Consider the following 10,094-nt stretch of genomic DNA (forward strand, 5'->3'; position numbering starts at 1 on the left):
TAACCTTTTGAATTTTTATTACGATGTGTCTTTTTGGTGTGTCTCTTTAGGTTTATCTTGTTTGGGACTCTGTGCTTCCTGAACATGTATATCTGTTTCCTTCATCATGTTACGGAAGTTGTCAGTTATTATTTTTTCAAAAATGTTTTCAATTTCTTGCTCTCTCTCTTCTCCTTCTGGCACCCCCATGGTGCAAATGTTGGTATGCTTGAAGTTGTATTAGAGGCTCCTTACAGTATTCTCACTTTTTGGATTCTTTTTGCTATTCTGATTGTGTGTTTTTTGCTTCCTTATATTCCAAATCGATGGTTTGCTTTTTGGTTTCACCTACTCTACTACTGATTCCCTGTACATTATTCTTTATTTCAGTTAGTGCATTTTTCGCTTCTGACTGGTCCTTTTTTATGCTCCTGAGGTCCTCACTAAGTTTCTTGAGCATCCTCATAACCAGATGCTGGTTGTTTGAGAGAATTTTGGAAAATCTGAAGCAAGAGCCAAGACAGGCCAGTCCTATGGTAAAGCCACTGGAAACAGCTTGGGTGGACCCAAAGGTTGGGTGAGGCAGGGCCTCAGGGAATCAGTAGGGTTGGGCAAACAATGTGAGCCAGTTTTCTGGAGTTCCAGACATGGTGGCCATCTACTGGGCCCAAGGGGGAAGGGCTCACCAAAGGAACAACGGTCTCTGCCAGCGTGTCTGTCTGAGAGAAAGTGGCTCCTCCAGCTCTCACCCTGATGCCATACAACACAGTTCTTCCCTGTATGTCTCTAGTACCTTTTAAGCTTCCTCCCCCATGCTGGAGCCCAGAAGGAGCAAGTCCGAGTAAGTCCGTGGATGGGCCCTTTAAGAAGAACTGCCTGGGACTCCAGAAGCCTCAGCCTCCCTCAGCCTGAATTCCCACTGGTTTTTACAGCCAGAAGTGATGGGGACTTCTCGTCCTGGCACTGGAACTCTGAGCTGGGAGCCTGGTGTGGGACGGGGACCCCTTGCTCTTTGGGGAGGACCTTCACAGCCCAGGTGTCCCTCCTGATTTTTATCTGCCATACGTGGGTGTGGGACCAGCCTGTGTGCACCTCTGCCCCTTCTACCAGTCTCAGTGTGGCTTCTTTAATTTCGTAGTTGTGGGACTTCCATTCAGCTTGATTTCAGGGGGTTCTGAATGATGGTTGTTCTGTAGTTTAGTTGTAATTTTGATGTTGTGGAAGGAGGCAAGTACTGCGTTTACCTACCTGCAATCTTGAGCAGAAGTCTCAATTCACTGTTATTTTTAACAAATTTTATCACATAGACCATAAGTTGGGGGGGGGAAATACAGTAGTAACTTCACTGACATAAATAAATATTACATATCTTCAACTATAGTCTACACATTTAAATCCAAGAGTCACCGCTTGTAAACAATGTTCAGTGAATGATGAGCAAATGATCACAGTGCATCCAGAGCAGTAATTGGTCTTGTCTCGTGGCATGACTTTCTGCCGCAGTTTTAATACTGCTGGTTGGTGTTCCAACATGCACCAAGCTATGCTCTAGCCATGTACATTTGTTTACTCAGTGACTGGTGAATGAATGCACGAATTTACTAGACCTATTCAGGATAAATTTAAAATTACATTAATAACATAGAAAACTTTTTTTGTGAAATTAAACTATACATACTTAATTTTAATTATACAAATGTGTCTACATTAGTAAAAAACAGGTAAATAACCAATTGTCAATTTTTTTCAATTTTATTTCTTTATTGATTTTAGAGAGAGGAGAAGGGAGAGACTGAGAGATAGAAACATCGATGGGAAAGAACATCGATTGGCTGCCTCCTGCATGCCCCACACTGGGGATTTAGCCCACAACCTGTGCATGTGCCCTGACCAGGAATCGAACTGGCGACCTCTTGGTGCATGGGTTGACGCTCAACCACTGTGCCACACTGGCCGGGCCATTTGTCAATTTTTTAACATATGCATTTGGAAAACCTACTTTATTATATAATGAACTTTCAGCTTTTTTTTTTTTTAATCCTCACCTGAGGACATTTTTTCATTTTTTGTTCAGTTAGAGTGGGAGGGAGAGAGAGGAAGAGAAAAAGAGAAACATCGACATGAAAGGGACACATCGAGTGGCTGCCACCCACACAACCCAACCAGGGCCGGGGACAAACTGCAACCGAGGTACGCGCCCTTAGCGGGAACCGAACCTGGGTCTCTCCGAACCGCAGGCTGATGCTCTAACTGCTGAGCGAAACTGGCCAGGGCAGACTTTCAGCTTTTTAACGGACAGCCCCTTGCCCGAATTATTCCGTTATATTGAGGTTTTGCTGTATTACTAAGTGAAAGAAGGCAATCTGGACAGGTTATATACTATATCATTCCAACTGTATAAAATTCTGGTAAAAGGAAAAACTATGGACATAGTAAAAAATCACTGGTTTCCAGAGATTGGAGGACAGGGAGGAATGAGTAGGTATAACACAGAGGATTTTTAGGGCAGTAAAACTATTCTGTAGGATATTACAATGTTGGTGGAGATATTCTACAATTTTCCAACCCCATAGAATGTACACCACCAAGAGTGAACCCTAATATAAACTACGGCCTTTGGGTGATGTGCCAATGTAGCTTCATCACTGGTAACAAATACATCACTCTGGCGAGAGATGTGGATTGTGGGGGAGTCTATGTACTTGTTGGGGCAGGGGTTATATGGGAACACTACTTTCTGTTCTGTTTTGCTGTGAACCTAAAACTGCTCTAAAAAATAGAGTCTGTATTTTTTATGTAAACTAACAAGCCAAAGTCAGTCATCACAGGCGCCTAGAGGACCTTTGCTCCTTCTATGACCACATCTACTACTACCCTCCTGACTCATTCCACTTCTACCACTGGCCTCCTTGCTCACTGTTCTTCAAACCTGAAACATTCCTACCCCAGGGCCTTTGCCCATGTGCTCTTAACACCTGCATGACCCTCTCCCAAAGGTCCTGTGTAATGTTGTAGATGCCCAATTTTGCATTTCTAGTTTACTTATCTTTGTGGTATTCATCCCCCGTGCTGGAACATAAGCTTTGTGTCTGTCTCCATCACCCATGTGTCCCCCACACCTTGCACAGCATCAGATCCCTGGTGCATGGAAGAGAATAAATGAATGCATGGGAACCAAAGAGGGAGCTCTCAGGGTGATTCAATGCTGCTTCTCCCATGTGGAATTTGGGTCTATGAGATGCTTCCTGAGGCCTCTGTATTATATCCCCAGCTGTCAGATGTCTATAGGGAGAATGACATGGGCCCTGGCCTGGAGTTACATTGTGTTAGGCTCTGCCCTTCACCTCACGTGTCCTTGACCAAGTCACATTCCACATTTGCTGCATGAGGCTATGATACCTGCCCCTACTGCCTTCCCATGGGCAAGGGTGTACTGTGAATACAAAGAGGTGTATAAAAGACCGGATGTTTACAGCATCGCTCTCCATGTGGTGAAAATAAAACTCACTGTTGGTTTTAGCAATCTCTGAGTTTGTGTTCATGTCTACATCCTATGTATCTGTTGGCCTCTGAGGTAGGAGTTTCTTATATTTTTCACATGGCTCAGAGGATGTGTTATAGTTCTCCAAAGAATCAAAATCAATAGGATGTTGAATATATGATTCTGTTATTCTGGAGAAACAAAACATACAGAGAGAATATATGTATGAGGGAAGGGGGACTCTGTATGTGTGTGTGTATACATTTAGATAGAGATTTATTTTAAGGAATTGGCTCATGTGATTGTAGGGGCTGGCAAGTCCAAAATCTAACCTGTAAGGCAGGCCAGCGGGCTGGAAATTCAGGGAAGAGTTGTTGCAGCTTTGAATTTAAATTCGGCAGGGCAGGAGGCTGGAAATTCAGGCAAGGTTTTTATGCTAGAGCCTTAAAAAGAATTTCTTCTTTGGGATACCTCAGTCTTTGCTCTTAAGACCTTAAACTAATTGGATGAAGCCCACCCACATTGTGGACTGCCATCCATTTTAACTCGGTGTTGACTGATTTAAATGTTAGTCATATCTTTAAAAATACCTCCACAGCAACATCTAGACTGGTGTTTGACCAAACAACTGGGCGCCATGGCCTAGCCATGTTGATACATAAATTCAACCATCGCAGAGTAAAACTGATTTCTCATTTGACTCAACATTGAGGACTTGAAATAAAATTCACCCAGTCCTTGCTGGTTTGGCTCAGCCATTAGAGCATAGACCTGGGGACCAAAGGATCACAGGATCATAGGTTCAATTCTGGCATGTACCTGGGTTGCAGGTTTGATCCCTGGCCCAACAGGGCTATGCAGGAGGCAACCAATTAATGTTTCTCTCTCTCCCTTCCTCCCTTCCACTCTCACTGAAAAAAAAAATCAATGAAAAAATATCCTTAGGTGAAGATTAACAAACAAAAAAAAGCTCACCCATATCCAGTTTGTAAAAATGTAAAATGCATCCTTTCAGTTGCTGCTGTGAACTGAGTAATTTTTTTTATCCTCACCCAAAGGACAATTTTTTTTGCATTTATCTTTAGATAGAGTGGGAGGGAGAGAGGGAGGAAGAGAGAGAGAGAGAGAGAGAGAGACATCGATGTGAGAGAGACACATTGACTGGTTCCCACCCACACGACCCCAACCGGGGCCAGGGACAAACTGCAACTGAGGTACGTGCCCTTAACGGGAACCAAACCCAGGACTCTCTGGTCCGCAGGCCGATGCTCTAACTGCTGAGCCAAACTGGCCAGGGCAAGTGAATAATTTTTTAATAATCTCTTCAGATCTTCCTTTCGAAATGAAATTGCTTATTTATTAACCAAGTGTGTATTTATTTCTCAAATATGACCTACTACCCTGAAAAACAGGCCTTACAAGAAAGCAGTTTTCCCAAATCAAGCAGTGAGATGTGTAGTGTGGGAAAACAAAAAGCATTCCTTCTAAATTACAAACCAAGGACAATAGATTTCTTTCAGCAGGCAGCCATGGTTTTAATTCAGCATAGCAATAACTAGCATGTCATGTTGTGCTTGCTCTAAACCATGCCTCTTGCTGCAACTACCGGTGGAAACCCAAATACCCACATTTGTCAAAGTGTTTATAGGTGTTTTATTCTATGTATAGTGTTTTATTTTAGGTTGAATTTATTAAGCTCTTCTAAAACACTAGTTATGCATTATTACACTTTGGTCCTCCATCAAAAGTAATAAACAATAGGCCCAGCTAGGGTTGTTCAGTGGTTTAGCATCAACCCATGCACCAAGTGGTCACCAGTTCAATTTCTGGTCAGGGCACATGGTCAGGTTGTGGGCCCGATCTCCAGTGGGGGGTATGCAGAAGGTGGCCAGTCGATATTCTGTCTCATCGATATTTCTTTCTCTCTAAAAATCAATAAAGAAAAAAAATGTTGTCCTGACTGGTTTGGCTCAGCGGTGAGAGCGTCAGCCCGCAGTCCAGAGAGACCCGGTTCGATTTCCGCTAAGGGCATGTATATTGGTTGCAGTTTTTCCCCGGCCCTGGTTGAGGTTGTGCGGAAGGCAGCCACTCAATGTGTCCCTTTCACATCGATGTTTCTCTCTCTCTCTCTCTCTCTCTCTCTCTCTCTCTCTCTCTCTCTCTACTCCCACTCTATCTGAACAAGAAATGGAAAAATGTCCTCAGGTGAGGATTAAATAAATAAAAAAAATGTGTTTTTGTTTTGTTTTTTAAGTTAAAAAAGAGTAATCAACAATAGGTTTTACACACACCAAACATATAATCTGGGCTAGACTTGATACCTTTAGACATTTGACCAGAGGATATACAGATGGCAAATAAACACAAGAAAATATGTTTAGTATCATTAGCCATTAAGGAAATATAAATGAAGATCACAATGAGAAATGATGCCACACCTATTAGAATGGCTAAAATAAAAATAAGTGACAACGGAGTCTCCTCACAGCCCAAAGTTGCACACACAGACCCGGCCTCTAACCCCTCCATGGGAGGCTACGTGCCAGCAGCCTGGAACCCAGAGCCTTTCCTGGAGCCTACACAACCCAGACTGAAGCCGATGCCTTACAGAGAGACTGAAGTGCAATACAACCAGGTCACAGCTGAATTTTTTTAAATTCCTCTCCTGAGGATATTTTTTTCTATTAATCTTTAGATAGAGTAGGAGGGAGGGAGGGAGAGAAACATCAATGTGAGAGAGAAACAACGACTGGTGGCCTCCCGCATGATCCTGACCAGGGCCAGTGACCAAACCGCAACCAGGGTATGTGCCCTTAACCAGAAGTGAATCCACGACTTTTTGTTCCACGGGCCGACGCTCTAACTGCTGAGCCAAACTGGCCAGGGCAGGATACAGCTGAATTTTGAGAGGCCTGAATGCCTCGTGTCCACCAGGGGACCGCTGGGACTAATTCTCTTAGCAAACTTGTGGCCAGCCAAATCTACCGTGCTTCACATCCCCATTATCCTTGGTTACTGCCCAAGATTGACTTACAGAAGAGATGAAATGTGTTCTGAGGGGCAACATGACTGTGAAAGGCTTCCAAGAGAATGAGCACCACCCTGGCCGGTTTGGTTCAGCAGTTAGAGCATCAACCTGCAGTCCAGAGAGACCTGGGTTCGGTTCCCGCTAAGGGCACGTACCTCGTTTGCAGTTTATGCCCAGCCCTGGTTGGGTCATGCGGGTGGCAACCACTCAAGGTGTCCCTTTCATATCAATGTTTCTCTCTCTCTCTCTTCCTCCCATTCTATCTGAACAAAAAGTAGAAAAATGTCCTCATGTGAGGATTTAAAAAAAAGAAAGAGAGAGAATGAGCACCTCCTTGAAATCACCCCAGTAATAGCTACCATACAGTAGTTAATATTGTGCCAAAGAAACCACCATTGCTAGGCAGACTGGTTGAAGGAAGCTACAATAGACTTTATAGTCAAGTTGATTACGGAGACTATGAGGAGGGCCGCAGTTTTTCTCATGATTGAACAAGTGGTCCACCTCTCAGAAGAGATGAATCTGCCCATAAGTGGACAAGAGATAATCATTCTGGAAGTCATCAGCCTGAATACAGGGACATGAGAGATGGCTTTAGAAGAAAAAGTATCCATGCTTCCCATTATGTGAGAGACCGGTCTCCTCATAAAAGAGAAACTTCTTTTTTAAGAGACTCACCTGTGGGCAGAAAGGATTTTCCACACAGCAGATCTGGCTCCAGTGTCAGTAGTAGAAGCTACTCTCCAGAAGGAAGCAAAACATACTCTTTCCATCACTCTCAACATAGAAAACCCGTGCGTGCTAATCCTTCCTACAAACAGCAGAATGAAGGAAAGCCAGAAAGAGGTAAAGAGAGACCTGTTCAGTCTTTGAAAACATCAATAGACACTTCACCCTCAAATTCTTCAATCATTCCTTCATCAAAGATGTTAGACAAACCCAGTAAGCTAACTCAAAAGGAACTTGCTGAAGCTGCAAGCAGGTGGGCTGCTGAAAAACTAGAGAAGGCAGATGAAAGTAACTTACCTGAAATTTCTTAGTACAAGGCAGGATCTACAGCACCATTGTTCATTGGCCAGCCAGAAGAACCTGAGTCAGATGAAACAGACGGCATAGAGTTATTTGAAGACAGTCAGCTTAACAGTCGCTCTAAAGCAATAGCATCAAAAACCAAAGAGATAGAACAGGTTAACTGACAAGACTGTAAAACTTTCGGGATGGTTGTGAAAATGCTGATCGAAAAAGATCCTTTATCAGAAAAGTCCATACAGTTTGTATTGAGACAGAATTTACATGAAATAGGTGAGCGGTGTGTTGAAGAACTCAAGCTTTTCATTGCAGAGTATGATGCCTCTAGTCAAGACTTTGGAGAGGTTTTTAGAAATTTACTTGCTCAGGCAAATAGAATGGTCCTAGACTCCCCCCACCCCGGATTGTGTAAATCCTTAATATATGGATTTTTGTGATGAAGATAAGTACTTTATGATATTTGACCATCTTTCCAATATCAAATAAACATCTAAAATAGTCTTAAGATATTTTAATTAGAATTTGTTTAATCTACATGTAGAGTCTTCTAATCTATTACTTTTCTTTTTCCCCCTGTACAATGATGGGTCAAGTAAGGTTTAAAGCTCTGGAGAACAGCTCTCTGTACTTCTTCATGTTCTGCAGTCTTCCACAGTATATGATCATCTCATTTGGTCACACTAGTGTAATTTTTAGAGATCATTCCACTTAAACATTTATCATCTTTTTTGCATTTCATAGTCAATGATACCATGTGAAAATGTTAGAATGCTAAATTGTGATCTTACTACCTGTTGCTTGCTTATCTCAGGCTTTGTAAGTTTTAATATGTTTAAGTATAAGATCCAAATAAACTGAATACCTTGGTATCTTTTTTTTTTTTTTTTTTTGGTACATGCCCCTTGCGGGAACCAAACCCGGGACTCTCTAGTCCACAGGCCAATGCTCCAATCACTGAGCCAAACCGGCCAGGGCAATACCTTGGTATCTTAAAAAATTAAAAAATAAAAATAAGTGACAACACCCTGGTTGTGTAGCTCAGTTGGTTAGAGAGTTGTCTCAATACGCCAAAGTTGTGGGTTCCATCCCCAGTCATGGAACATCCAAGAATCAACCAATGAGTGCACAAATAAATGGGACAATAAGTCAATGTCTCTCTCTCGCTCTCACTTGTTCCCTTCCTCTCTAAAAATCAATAAATAAAAATAAATAAAAAATTAATGACAACAACAAATGCTGATGAAGACGTGAAAAAACTGAAATACATTGGACTGTGTGTGAATACATTGCAGATGGAGATGTAAGAGGTACAGCCACTCTGGAAAACAATTTGGCAATTTCAGAAGAAACTAAATAGACAACTATCATAGACCCAATAATAACATTCCTGGGATTTTCTCCTACAGAAATGAAAATGTATTTTTATGCAGAAACTGTGCATGAATGTTCATAGTAGCTTTATCTGTAATAGACAAAAACTGGAACCAGGCCAAGTGTCCTTCATGAAGGTGAATGGTTAAACAAACTGGCCCATCTATACTGTGAAATACTACTCAGCAATAAAAGGGAATGAACTATTGATTCATGCAACAACCCAGATGAATGAATACCCAGAATATTATGCTGAGCAAAACAAAGTCATTCTCAAAAATCTCACATACTATTTGATTTTATTTATATAATATTTTTGGAACAGTACCACTTTTTAAAAATATGGTTTTATTGATTTTTTAGAGAGAGAGGAAGGGAGAGAGAAATAGAAACATTAATGTGTGAGATAAACAATAATCGGCATGTGCCCTGACTGAGAATCGAACTGGGACCTTGCCTCCTGCACATCCCCTACTAGGGATCAAGCCCGCAAGCCAGGCATGTGCCCTGACAGGGAATTGAACTGCAACCTCTCAGTCCATTGGATGACTCTCAATCCACTGAGCCACACCGACTGGGCTAAAATGGTACCATTTTTTAGATGAAGGACAGATTAGCAGTTTCTAGGAGGCAGGTGGGTTATGAAAAGGCATAACTAGAGATATTTGTGCCATTGGAACTCTTTGGTATCTTGACTGTGGTGATGGATACATAAACCCACACATGTTAAAATTGTATGGAACTTAATACACACAAATACACATACACAAATGAGTGCAAGTAAACCTGAGAAAATCTGAATAAAATCAGAAAATTGTATCAATGTCAATATCCTGGCTGTTATATCTCAATAAAGCTGTGGGGTGGAAATTTTGCAAGATTACCACTGGGAACTCAAACAAATAATTGTACACCCACTCAAGCATTAGTTGCAATAGACAAGATATGGAAGGAACCCCACTGTCCATTGACAGATGAATGGATAAACAAAATGTGGTCCATTCATACCATGGTATATCATTCAGCATTGAAAGGGAAGGAAATTCGGACACATGCTACAACATGGATGAACCTTGAGGCCATTACGCTCGGGAAATAAGCGTGACACACAATGACAAATACTGGGCAATTCCACTTAGATTAGGTACCAAGAATGGGCAAGTAGAGACAGAAAGTAGAATAGAGGTTGGGGTAAAGTGATGTGGA

General features: G+C 41.9%; 1 pseudogene; it reads left to right on the forward strand.

Annotated features, from left to right (window-relative positions):
- Positions 1-6,491: 6,491 nt before the first annotated feature.
- LOC118643868 lies at positions 6,492-7,954 on the forward strand (annotated as a pseudogene).
- The last annotated feature ends 2,140 nt before the right edge of the window (positions 7,955-10,094 follow it).

Source organism: Molossus molossus, unplaced genomic scaffold, assembly GCF_014108415.1.
Source record: "Molossus molossus isolate mMolMol1 unplaced genomic scaffold, mMolMol1.p scaffold_m16_p_4, whole genome shotgun sequence".
NCBI lineage: Eukaryota > Metazoa > Chordata > Mammalia > Chiroptera > Molossidae > Molossus > Molossus molossus.